Here is a 13,901-nt window from a genome sequence, read left to right as displayed (position 1 = left end):
CGTCCCTACATTTATCCAAGTATTGAGAGGCGTGGTTTGCTATCAATATCACATTGTTACAATGTTGCAGCTGTGATAGCAATAGTGAGAATTTAGAACTGTCCAAATGATATATTTAATTGGTTAATATCTTTAATGTTATGGATTCACTACTTAGTGAGCCTACTTACCATAATGGCCTACTTGTGTTATGGGCTGATACAAGAAAGGGCGTGTCGTGTGCCATTGACTGCGTATTGTTATGGTGCAAAAATAGCTGGGCCCCTACATATCATCTATTGATCTGTGGAATTGTAGCCTTTCTCTAGAATTACGTTTATTCATACTTTGTCATTAGATTCACATAATCGATATTTATTTAATATGCCGACTAAACCAGTAGCATAACTACGTTTGTATGACAGCATTGTTTATATTAGGCTATTATATTATTATATTAGGCTATAACAGGTGGCTAACGGGAAAGTCTAGTACACCCACCGCTTCTCTAATATATCATACGGGAGTTTTTTTTATTGCAATAATGGTTCCATAACCTACCTGGAACCTTACTCTTGACGCTAACACATCTCTCCGTCTACCTCTGGGATATTGTCACAACAACATTGTACCGCATTTGACAGCATGAGCAATATGAGTTGGATGTATTATCCAATTCTGGCTCATTGACAGATGAAAAGTGTTTCTCTCTGCAGCCGTGTAATCTAATAGTGTTTATTTCCATGACTTAATTCTATTTTGCGTCTCATCCACCCACAGTCACAACACAAGGAGCGGTCAGCAGAGTTAACCACACTGCTGTTTGACTATTAAGGCCGCTGCTACTGAAACTGCCAACTGGAATCGGTCTATTACCCATCATCAGACAAATTGAGATATAGGACTGCTCAATCAGTATCTGTTTCCAGATCAGTTTTTCTGAGATGGGCAATAACATCCTAAAATTTTTATTTTCCAGATTAGTTTATTTTGTTTAACCATTTAATGCATAATTAAATAACCCTTGTCTACGAAATATTTACAGTGGTTGGGCTCACTTACACGATTATATCATATTCTTCAAAAGAAACAAAGGTTGGGCATATTATAACTCATTACTATACACTATCAATAATCAGCAGAAGGAAATCGAAACAGATTGTACCTTTAAAAAAAATAACCCAAACCATATCCATTCTTTCATGAAGACACATTGTGTTTTTCCATCTTTAACCCCACATTTCCAAACACCAGTGATTGAATAGAATAGGACCCCTTTAGTTCAAGTAATTTCTCCCGCCCAGCACAAATGAAGGCCTGTTGGGAAGGCTGTATCCATAGTAACGGAGGATTATCATTTCTCTGGATGAGCTACAGTGCATCAGTTATGTAACTGAGCGGTCTTGGAGACATGTCTCATGTTGGCGAGCCTGAGAAAGATAAGCTCTTTAGGGGAAAGCCACAGGGATATTTTCCCCAGCCTGAGAAAGTAGATATACCAAAAGGGTTCTCCTTGGAACCAACAAGGTTTCTTCTATGGGGACAGCTTATGAATCCTTTTTGAATCCTCTTTTCTAAGAGTGTATGCTAGTCAGTACTAGCCATCTGGTGGCATTTTACTCACAATTTGCAAGACTTGAGTACAATTAGCAGGCCTAATAAAAATGGATTCTTCATGCAGGCCTGCTAACTGTCTGCATCGCCGCGTCCCAAAAACGCAGTGGCCCATATGTACTTTCAATCTCTTCCCGATTCAAAAAAAAATTGTTTATACCTTCCGGAAACCTGCCTCACCCAATGTGATACGGAATCGCTATTATCTTTATTTTTAGAACACACTCAAGAACCTCCAGAAGCTAACCAGCTAGCTAGCTACAAGCTATTTAGTCATTGTTATTTTTTTTTACCTGGATAACACTCGCCAGTCCAGCCCCCCTGCCCCATCCACCCTGCCCTCTCTCAAATGTCAATATGCCTTGTATATTGTTGCTCAGGTTAGTTATCATTGTTTTAGTTCACTATGGAGCCCCTAGTCCCACTCCTCATACCCCTGATACCTCCTTTGTCCCACCTCCCACATATGCGGTGACCTCACCCATTACAACCAGCATGTCCAGAGATAAAACCTCTCTCATCATCACCCAGTGCCTGGGCTTAACTCCACCATACCCGCACCCCACCATACCCCTGTCTGCGCATTATTCCCTGAATATATTCTACCATGCCCAGAAACCTGCTCCTCTAATTCTCTGTCCCCAACGCTCTAGGCGACCAGTTTTGATAGCCCTTAGCCGCACCCTCATACTACTCCTTCTCTGTTCCGCGGGTGATGTGGAGGTAAACCCAGGCCCTGCATGTCCCTAGGCACCCTCAGAAGCCTCCTCCCTAAGTTTGTTTTACTCACTGCTTTAGCACACTCTGCTAACCCTGATGTCCTTGCCGTGTCTGAATCCTGGCTCAGGAAGGCCACCAAAAATTCAGAGATTTCCATACCCATCTATAACATCTTCCGTCAAGATAGAACTGCTAAAGGGGGAGGAGTTGCAGTCTACTGCAGAGATAGCCTGCAAAGTAATGTCATACTTTCCAGGTCCATACCCAAACAGTTTGAACTACTAATTCTGAAAATTACTCTCTCCAGAAATAAGTATCTCACTGTTGCCGCCTGCTACCGACCCCCCTCAGCTCCTAGCTGTGCCCTGGACACCATTTGTGAATTGATTGCCCCCCATCTAGCTTCAGAGTTTGTTCTGTTAGGTGACCTAAACTGGGATATGCTTAACACCCCGGCAGTCCTACAATCTAAGCTAGATGCCCTCAATCTCACACAAATCATCAAGGAACCCACCAGGTACAACCCTAACTCTGTAAGCAAGGGCACCCTCATAGACGTCATCCTGACCAACTGGCCCTCCAAATACACCTCCGCTGTCTTCAACCAGGATCTCAGCGACCACTGCCTCATTGCCTGTATCCGCTACGGTGCCGCAGTCAAACGACCACCCCTCATCACTGTCAAACGCTCCCTAAAACACTTCTGTGAGCAGACCTTTCTAATCGACCTGGCCCGGGTATCCTGGAAGGACATTGACCTCATCCCGTCAGTTGAGGATGCCTGGTCATTCTTTAAGAGTAACTTCCTCACCATTTTAGATAAGCATGCTCCGTTCAAAAAATGCAGAACTAAGAACAGATACAGCCCTTGGTTCACTCCAGACCTGACTTCCCTCGACCAGCACAAAAACATCCTGTGGCGGACTGCAATAGCATCGAACAGTCCCCGCGATATGCAACTGTTCAGGGAAGTCAGGAACCAATACACGCAGTCAGTCAGGAAAGCTAAGGCCAGCTTCTTCAGGCAGAAGTTTGCATCCTGTAGCTCCAACTCCAAAAGTTCTGGGACACTGTGAAGTCCATGGAGAACAAGAGCACCTCCTCCCAGCTGCCCACTGCACTGAGGCTAGGGAACACGGTCACCACCGACAAATCCATGATTATCGAAAACTTCAACAAGCATTTCTCAACGGCTGGCCATGCCTTCCGCCTGGCTACTCCTACCTCGGCCAACAGCTCCGGCCCCCCGCAGCTCCTCGCCCAAGCCTCTCCAGGTTCTCCTTTACCCAAATCCAGATAGCAGATGTTCTGAAAGAGCTGCAAAACCTGGACCTGTATAAATCAGCTGGGCTTGACAATCTGGACCCTCTATTTCTGAAACTATCCGCCGTCATTGTCGCAACCCCTATTACCAGCCTGTTCAACCTCTCTTTCATATCGTCTGAGATCCCCAAGGATTGAAAGCTGCCGCAGTCATCCCCCCTCTTCAAAGGGGGAGACACCCTGGACCCAAACTGTTACAGACCTATATCCATCCTGCCCTGCCTATCTAAGGTCTTCGAATGCCAAGTCAACAAACAGGTCACTGACCATCTCGAATCCCACCGTACCTTCTCCGCTATGCAATCTGGTTTCCGAGCCGGTCACGGGTGCACCTCAGCCACACTCAAGGTACTAAACGACATCATAACCGCCATCGATAAAAGACAGTACTGTGCAGCCGTCTTCATCGACCTTGCCAAGGCTTTCGACTCTGTCAATCACCATATTCTTATCGGCAGACTCAGTAGCCTCGGTTTTTCGGATGACTGCCTTGCCTGGTTCACCAATTACTTTGCAGACAGAGTTCAGTGTGTCAAATCGGAGGGCATATTGTCCGGTCCTCTGGCAGTCTCTATGGGGGTGCCACAGGGTTCAATTCTCGGGCCGACTCTTTTCTCTGTATATATCAATTATGTTGCTCTTGCTGCGGGCGATTCCCTGATCCACCTCTACGCAGACGACACCATTGTATACACTTTCGGCCCGTCATTGGACACTGTGCTATCTAACCTCCAATCGAGCTTCAATGCCATACAACACTCCTTCCGTGGCCTCCAACTGCTCTTAAACGCTAGTAAAACCAAATGCATGCTTTTCAACCGATCGCTGCCTGCACCCGCATGCCCGACTAGCATCACCACACTGGATGGTTCCGACCTTGAATATGTGGACACCTATAAGTACCTAGGTGTCTGGCTAGACTGCAAACTCTCCTTCCAGACCCATATCAAACATCTCCAATCGAAAATCAAATCAAGAATCGGCTTTCTATTCCGCAACAAAGCCTCCTTCACTCACGCTGCCAAGCTTACCCTAGTAAAACTGACTATCCTACCGATCCTCGACTTCGGCGACGTCATCTACAAAATTGCTTCCAACACTCTACTCAGCAAACTGGATGCAGTTTATCACAGTGCCATCCGTTTTGTCACTAAAGCACCTTATACTACCCACCACTGCGACTTGTATGCTCTAGTCAGCTGGCCCTCGCTACATATTCGTCGCCAGACCCACTGGCTCCAGGTCATCTACAAGGCCATGCTAGGCAAAGCTCCGCCTTATCTCAGCTCACTGGTCACGATGGCAACACCCATCCGTAGCACGCGCTCCAGCAGGTGTATCTCATTGATCATCCCTAAAGCCAACACCTCATTCGGCCGCCTTTCGTTCCAGTACTCTGCTGCCTGTGACTGGAACGAATTGCAAAAATCGCTGAAGTTGGAGACTTTTATCTCCCTCACCAACTTCAAACATCAGCTAGCTGAGCAGCTAACCGATCGCTGCAGCTGTACATAATCTATTGGTAAATAGCACACCCATTTTCACCTACCTCATCCCCACAGTTTTTATTTATTTACTTTTCTGCTCTTTTGCACACCAATATCTCTACCTGTACATGATCATCTGATCATTTATCACTCCAGTGTTAATCTGCAATATTGTAATTATTCGCCTACCTCCTCATGCCTTTTGCACACATTGTATATAGACTCCCCTTTTTTCTCTGTGTTATTGACTTGTTAATTGTTTACTCCATGTGTAACTCTGTGTTGTCTGTTCACACTGCTATGCTTTATCTTGGCCAGGTCCCAGTTGCAAATGAGAACCTGTTCTCAACTAGCCTACCTGGTTAAATAAAGGTGAAATAAAATAAATGTTAAAAAAATGCACCTATAATTGTTTATGTCATCGATGGCTGCACTGGGTAAGGTTCATCACTGTCCTGCTACTGAACTACAGTGAGGCTTACCTCAACATCGTTCACATATCTATGCTATGCATTCTCCACATGGTAAATCAGGTATTTCAAGCAAAACAAGACCTACATGTGAGAACATTTACGATAATGCTATCTCTGTGAGATGTATGGAGGCCAGCTGTACTGTATCCAACCCATGTGACAGTGTTTTCACTATCTGATCAATGAGATCAATCTTATCCTTTCAGAGCACTGGCATTAACATGACTTGCAGTAGTAGCCCTGCTTCCTGGAACACACTGACGAAGAATGAAGTGTGTGGAATTAAGTGTGTGTGTGTGTATATATGTGTGTGTGTGTATATATGTGTGTGTGCCTGTGGAACTACCTATACATGTGTGCCGGTGTGTAAGTGAGTTAGTGCATGCATGCGCGTGTAAGTATGTGTGTGCACGTGTGTGTGTGTGTGTGTCTGGGGTAATGCCTCCCAGGTGTGTTGGAGACGTACAGATTGAGAGCAATGACGTCAAAGGAGCATCAAGATTGGTGTATACTATCTGGGGCTCCCTAAACTCAATGAACATCTGATTAGCATTTTGGTTATTAGAGCATTAGCTGCTGCAACTGGGACGTCTCCAGCTCTCACCTGGGAGTTGATTGTCTACAATCTTCTTGCTCAGTGGTCCCTTAAAAAGAGATCAGCTGTGCACATTATTCATATAGATTGTGTAAATGCCTTGGAGGAAGATGCGTGGACTCATTTGCAAGTTCAGTGACAAGCTAGAATTATTATAACATATTCTTACACAAAGTCTGTCAACATGAGAATATTTGTTAATAACAAGCTTTGTATAACAAGCTTTCCATTGTTTTATCCAACGTCAACTTTGACATCTGTCTTTACACTGACACACACATACATTTGTAGGATCTTAATTTGAGCCAGTTTGCTACATCAGGAAAATAGTCCTGCAGCAACAGGAAATGTGAATTATTATGTGGATTATAATAATGACATTTTTTTTGTAGGGGTTGATCAAGTCTGACATTTTAAAGTGGAAATTGCTAACTTTAGAAGCATTTTTTATTTATTTATTTATTTTATCTCGAATAGACTACAAGATTGCGTTCCCTGCTGTGCAACAACAAACGTGTGATCAAATGAAGATACTACATCTGTAAATAACCTCCATTTAGACACCAGTGTAAAGGATCTGCCATTTCTTCTGACAGCTACATTACTGCATGACACACACACAAAAAAACAGACAGAGAGACACTCCAACATGTTCTCTGGCCCTGGAAACCAGGCACTCGGGAAAGCTTTATTGTTTACTCATGTGTGGGAGCCGAGGTTATAATAGGAAACTAATCATGAAAAAACATTAATTAACAAACCCATTCGAAAAAATAAAACTACACTGAATCTATTATCTTTGACTTCAAAACGAACAGAAATAAAATAACAACCATCATGAATATGTTCAGTTTTAGTTGTTTTTATCTAAACTTTGGGCAAAAAAATGAAAGGGTGCTTTCAAGCTTTTTGGGTGTTTTCAAGCTACTGAATCTGTCGGGTAGAGCCGGCAAGGAAATGGCGATGTTTCAAATGGGCTTAGCTTGTGCATCACCAGCTATCACCAAAAACAGTACAGTATGACGATAGGCAGAAACTGCTTCTCCAATAAAAAATCCCAGGTCACACTTCTAGGCGAAGTCATGTGGACGTTAGCTAGCTAAGATCATGCGCAGAACCACACGGTCGAACAGTCATCTCGCGCCGAACTGTGCATATGCAGGCCGTCAAATCAAAAGGCACTCCTTCGATATAAAGTAGTTTTTGACGAAAATTTCAGTTTGTCACTTTCATAAGATCTAAGTCATAACAATGTTTAACTACTGAATACATTGTCTCGAATCTAGGCTGTGCCTTTAGATTTTGATATAATCAACAACTAAGGAATATTTTTGTTTCACTTCCCTCACTGACTTCTCAAACCCCAAACCCATGCCTGTTCTGCTTAGTCTGTTTCACAAGTATTCCCGGTAGTCTCACGATGTTGCGCCTCTGTGTTGAGAAAAACTTTTTATTGTGATGAGATTTGTCCTAGAGGCAAAACTGAACGATTTCCCCTTAGGCCAGCTGCCAAATCAAAATGGTCTATATTGTAACACATTTATGAAAACAGAAATTCGTTTTTTGGTCATCATTTAAGGTTAGGTTTAGGCATTCGGGTTAGCAATATAGTTCAGGTTAGGTTTAAAATCAGATTTTATAACTGTGTGGCTTTGCTGGCTAATGACCACTCTACAGAGCTGCATCCATAACAAAATTCACGACGAAAAACGCTAACCTGTGAAAAACATGGCTGGGTAGCTAACTTGATTCTTCTGTACATGTACTACTTAAGTTTAAAAGCATTGGACTGGTGGCAGGTAGCCTAGCGGTGGTTAAGAGTTTTGGGCCAGAGCGACTAAGTGAAGAATCTGCCGATGTGCCCTTGAGCAAGGCACATAACCCCATTTAGTCCTCTAAGTAGCTCTGGATAAGAGCGTCTGCCAAATGACTAAAATGTGTAAACATGGGCGAGAGAGTTTCCTCCCATCATATTCATTGCATCAGTCTCTGCACTATTCCTTTTAATTCCAAGTCACACAAAAAAACTGTACAACACAAATGGCTCCTAGCCAACCACACTTGTTTTCTGACCATAACACTAAAACTGAAACTAAATAATATTTTAAAATATATTTTTATACAACTTAAACTAGAAAAAACAAGCAAATTAAACAATTTTAAATAATTTTAAAACAAGTAGAAAAATTCAAACTAATATAAACACAAAACTATAATAACCTTGGTGAAAGTTAAGAATGACCAGCGCTGGTACAGTGGTAGATACATTTAAACTTGGCTGTTTCTGTCATGGGGGGTGAGGCCATACTTCTATTCAGTTACATGTTGAGTTTACAGACACGACCGTAGGCTCTTTGAAAAGTTGTAGAGATCTTTGTATTTGGAAGAAAAAGCATTCTAAATGCATTAGAAACTTTCAGCTCTTATTAAGTATAACAACTGACTTGGGATCAGTTCTTCCCACCACAGCTATGACCAAACCACACGGAGTGAATAGACCCACAGTGTTCCTGGACCTGTGGTTATGGCTTTAGCAGTTAACCGCAGCAGTGAGAGCAGAGTGTATGGAGAAAACAAGGCCCCATTTTAGTCTAACTGGCTATAAGTGGTTGCAAAGGGAAGTCTGTTCCTCACCCAACATCAGCCACAAATCACTGTCCCACAGTACACAGACCTCACTGATACTACAAAGGAGTTCACAGCTGAAAAAATACCTGTTTACATACCATGTTAATATGTCAACTTGTCTCTTTTTTTTACAGAGTACGTTTGGCCCAGGAAATTAATATTGAATGAGTGTAGTGGATCTCCAAAATACCTATGCCTAGCATTGATGGGCCGGTCAGAGTCATATAGACCCATATCCACTATGTAAGACTGGTGTGAATATGTTTCACACCAACTAAGACAAGGGTTCTAAATTCCACCAACAATTCTCAACACCAGCTTCTGGCCTGTTCACACATTACTGGCTAAATGTATTCTGTCCAGACATCAACTTGGCTATGACAGCAGTGAAGCAAAGAAGCCACAGTTTGTGAACTAGGCCATGCTCATTATTTGTAGCATTTGTCTTACAGAACATCATGTGAGTGAAAAAAAGGTTCCCTACATCTGTGGTTGTCAAACCGCTCCTCAGAGACCCCCAGCCGTTCCATGTATTTGATCTATTCCAGACCTAGCACACCTGATTCAACTTGTCAACTAATCAGCAAATCCTTCATTGGATGAATCAGGTGAGCTAATACAGGGCTAAAAATAGTGAAACTTATGTGGGTCCCCGAGGAGAGGGTTGAGAACCACTGCCCTACATAACAAGGGAACATGAAAAGATCTATCACCTATATGTTTGCAAATGGAAACTAGATTTAGGGAGAATGAAAGGGAAATGGGGGGCTGGAAATGTGTTGAAACGGCCATAAAGTGTTCTTGTTAAACGAAAGCAGAGCAAGGCTTTTACAGTAGAGCCAACTAGTCCACAAGTTTCCACCAAAGGGTCCCAGACCTGCACACTCATTACGTTTCCCTGCCTCTCTAACAGCTTCCAGGCCCTAGAAAATGAGCCTGGAATTAGTGTGTGTGTGTGTGTGTGTTGGTGCACGCTAGCTTACGTGCATTTGTGTGTGTGTAAGTACAATACCAGTCAAAAGTTTTAGAACACCTACTCATTCAAGGGTTTTTCTTTATTTGTACTATTTTCTACATTGTAGAATAGTGAAGACATCAACACTATGAAATAACACGTGGAATCATGTAGTAACCACAAAAGTGTCAAACAAATCCAAATATATTTTACATTTGAAATTCTTCAAATAGCCACCCTTTGCCTTGATGACAGCTTTGCACACTCTTGGCATTCTCTCAACCAGCTTCATGAGGTAGTCACCTGGAATGCATTTCAATTAACAGGTGTGCCTTGTTAAACATTCATTTGTGGAATTTCTTACCTTCTTAATGCATTTGAACAAATAATTTGTGTTGTGACAAGGTATACAGAAGATAAGACATGAAGGTCAGTCAATACAGAAAATTTCAAGAACTATGACATTTTCTTCAAGTGCAGTCGCAAAAACCATCAAGCGCTATGATGAAACTGGCTCTCATGAGGACCGCCACAGGAATGGAAGGCTAAGAGTTACCTTTGCTGCAGAAGATAAGTTCATTAGTTACCAGCCTCAGAAATTGCAGCCTAAATAAATGCTTCACAGAGTTCAAGTAACAAACACATCTCAACATCAATTGTTCAGAGGAGACTGTGTGAATCAGGCCTTCATGGTCGAATTGCTGCAAAGAAACCACTACTAAAGGACCCCAATAAGAAGAAGAGACTTGCTTGGGCCAAGAAACATGAGCAATGGACATTAGACAGGTGGAAATTTGTCCTTCGGTCTGGAGTCGCGGTGTGGGTGAACGGATGAAATCTGCATGTGTATTTCCCACCGTAAAGCATGGAGGAGGTCTGATGGTGCTTTGCTGGTGACACTTTGTTATTTATTTAGAATTCAAGGCAAACTTAACCAGCATGGCTACCACAGCATTCTGCAGTGATACGCCATCCCATCTGGTTTGGGCTTAGTGTGACTATCATTTGTTTTTCAACAGGACAATGACCAAACACACCTCCAGGCTGTGTAAGACCTATTTGCCCAAGAAAGAGAGTGATGGAGTGCTACATCAGATGACCTGGCCTCCACAATTCTCCGACCTCAACCAAATTGAGATGGTTTGGGATGAGTTGGACCGCAGAGTGAAGGAAAAGCAGACAAGTTCTCAGCATATGTGGGAACTCCTTCAAGACTGTTGGAAAAGCATTCCAAGTGAAGCAGGTTGAGAGAATGCAAAGTGTGCCAAGCTGTCGTCAAGGCAAAGGATGGCCATTTGAAGAATCTCAAATATATATAGATTTGTTCAACACTTTTTTGGTTACTACAGGATTCCATGTGTTATTTCATAGTTTGTCTTGACTATTATTCTCCAATGTAGAAAATAGTAAAAATAAAGAAAAACCCTTAAATGAGTAGGTGTTCTAAAACTTTTGACAGGTAGTCTGGCCCAGGAGTGGGAAGGTGAACGGAAAGGCTCTGGAGCAACGAACCGCCCTTGCTGTCTCTGCCTGGCCGGTTCCCCTCTTTCCACTGGGATTCTCTGCCTCTAACCCTGTTACGGGGGCTGAGTCACTGGCTTGCTGGGGCTCTCTCGTGCCGTCCCTGGGGGTGCGTCACCTGGGTGGGTTGATTCACTGCTGTGGTCGGCTTGTCTGGGTTGGCGCCCCCCCCCCCTTGGGTTGTACCGTGGCGGAGATCTTTGTGGGCTATACTCGGCCTTGTCTCAGGATGGTAAGTTGGTGGTTGAAGATATCCCTCTAGTGGTGTGGGGGCTGTGCTTTGGCAAAGTGGGTGGGGTTATATCCTTCCTGTTTGGCCCTGTCCGGGGTGTCCTCGGATGGGGCCACAGTGTCTCCTGACCCCTCCTGTCTCAGCCTCCAGTATTTATGCTGCAGTAGTTTATGTGTCGGGGGGCTAGGGTCAGTTTGTTATATCTGGAGTACTTCTCCTGTCCTATTCGGTGTCCTGTGTGAATCTAAGTGTGCGTTCTCTAATTCTCTCCTCTCTTTCTTTCTCTCTCTCGGAGGACCTGAGCCCTAGGACCATGCCCCAGGACTACCTGACATGATGACTCCTTGCTGTCCCCAGTCCACCTGGCCATGCTGCTGCTCCAGTTTCAACTGGCCTGGGCCCTAGGACCATGTCCCAGGACTACCTGACATGATGACTCCTTGCTGTCCCCAGTCCACCTGGCCATGCTGCTGCTCCAGTTTCAACTGTTCTGCCTTACTATTATTCAACCATGCTGGTCATTTATGAACATTTGAACATCTTGGCCACGTTCTGTTATAATCTCCACCCGGCACAGCCAGAAGAGGACTGGCCACCCCACATATGCTCTCTCTAATTCTCTCTTTCTTTCCCTCTCTCGGAGGACCTGAGCCCTAGGACCGTGCCCCAGGACTACCTGACATGATGGCTCCTTGCTGTCCCCAGTCCACCTGACTGTGCTGCTGCTCCAGTTTCAACTGTTCTGCCTTATTATTATTCGACCATGCTGGTCATTTATGAACATTTGAACATCTTGGTCATGTTCTGTTATAATCTCTACCCGGCACAGCCAGAAGAGGACTGGCCACCCCACATAGCCCGGTTCCTCTCTAGGTTTTGGTCTTTCTAGGGAGTTTTTCCTAGCCACCGTGCTTTTACACCTGCATTGTTTGCTGTTTGGGGTTTTAGGCTGGGTTTCTGTACAGCACTTTGAGATATCAGCTGATGTACGAAGGGCTATATAAATAAATTTGATTTGATTTGATTAGTGTATGTGTGCGCGCTTTCTTATGTGCGTGTGTGTGTGTGTTGGTACACCATCCCAGTGTCAATATTAAACAGGCTCATTTTTGTGATAAACTGACATCAATGACTGATTCTGGTGTCTGACTGTTATGTAATCCCCATGACAGTTTAAAGAAGCCCACCCACAGTTCAGTTATCGCATGTCTGAGCAAGTAGGACAAAAGTAGACCTGAAGAACATTGTTTCATGTGATTTCTAGACAGATTGGGGATTTAGATGGATTGAGAAAGAGGAAGGAGAAACCATGGAAACAATACATGTCATGTTGCCTATATTTCTTTTGCTATCGGAAATCCTCTCATTATCATACACAAACAAATCACATCTGGCATAACTATTGATAAACATTTTGCACTAATAGTACATTTCAAGCACGGGTGCAACTTTCACTGGGGTTGGGGGGACGATATGTCCACCCCCCACCACATTCTTAAAGTGCATTTTTGTCCCCGTCAGGTTTATTGGAATGTGATACAAAACAAGGAAATAGTGTGCTTTAGGACCGTTCGGTTGCCTCCGAGCAGTAGGCTGTTTGGAGTGAAAAATATGTCCCACCCACTTCTTAAAACAAAGTTGCGCCCCTGATTTCAAGTAATATCAAGCCATAAGAAAGTACAAAATATGCCTCCTCACATGGTATAGCATTTACCTTATGTACCGATAACCATTCTACCTTGACTGGTTTTCCTGATCATGGTGCAGTACTGTAGTGTTTGTCCACACTGAAGGTCTGCTCATCAGTGAAACCCTCCCGGGTACAATGCCCGTGGGGCAACCCCATGCCAGGCCTACCCCCTAGGATCAAAGACTCAGACAAAGTACACAGAACTGAACAGACAAGTGCTTTCATTTATAATAGTCAATGGCAGCCACTCTTAGACATGAAAAGGAACTCAATATAAAGTTGAAAAGGTCTGGCTAGCATGCATAGGCAGAGTCAAGCCAGGGCCAGTTACTCAATATTGATGCAAATTTCGCTCATATTCTAAATTCTGTTTCCACCTGGGTCACTGGGCTCAAAAGTGGTTCTCTGCATCACAACCCCTCTAATTAATAGTCCAAACCGGTTGAGCCACCCAAAGGACTCAAAATTGGATGGCTCCAGCCACATTTCTAGCTAGCTCAAGTTACTTTAAAACACTATTACACCGGCTTTTGGATGGAAAACAAACCATTTAAGATTCAGTTCTGCAATGCCCTAGTTTTTAAAACTCACTAGAACACAGTTATGCACATGTGTTGGAGCAGTCAGAACCCCACACAATCCCAGGGTATTGGTTTTAGCTCATGAAACCAGTAGGCCTACCGC

Source organism: Oncorhynchus keta, chromosome 37 (genome assembly GCF_023373465.1).
Source record: "Oncorhynchus keta strain PuntledgeMale-10-30-2019 chromosome 37, Oket_V2, whole genome shotgun sequence".
NCBI lineage: Eukaryota > Metazoa > Chordata > Actinopteri > Salmoniformes > Salmonidae > Oncorhynchus > Oncorhynchus keta.
This window is presented reverse-complemented; position numbering follows the sequence as displayed.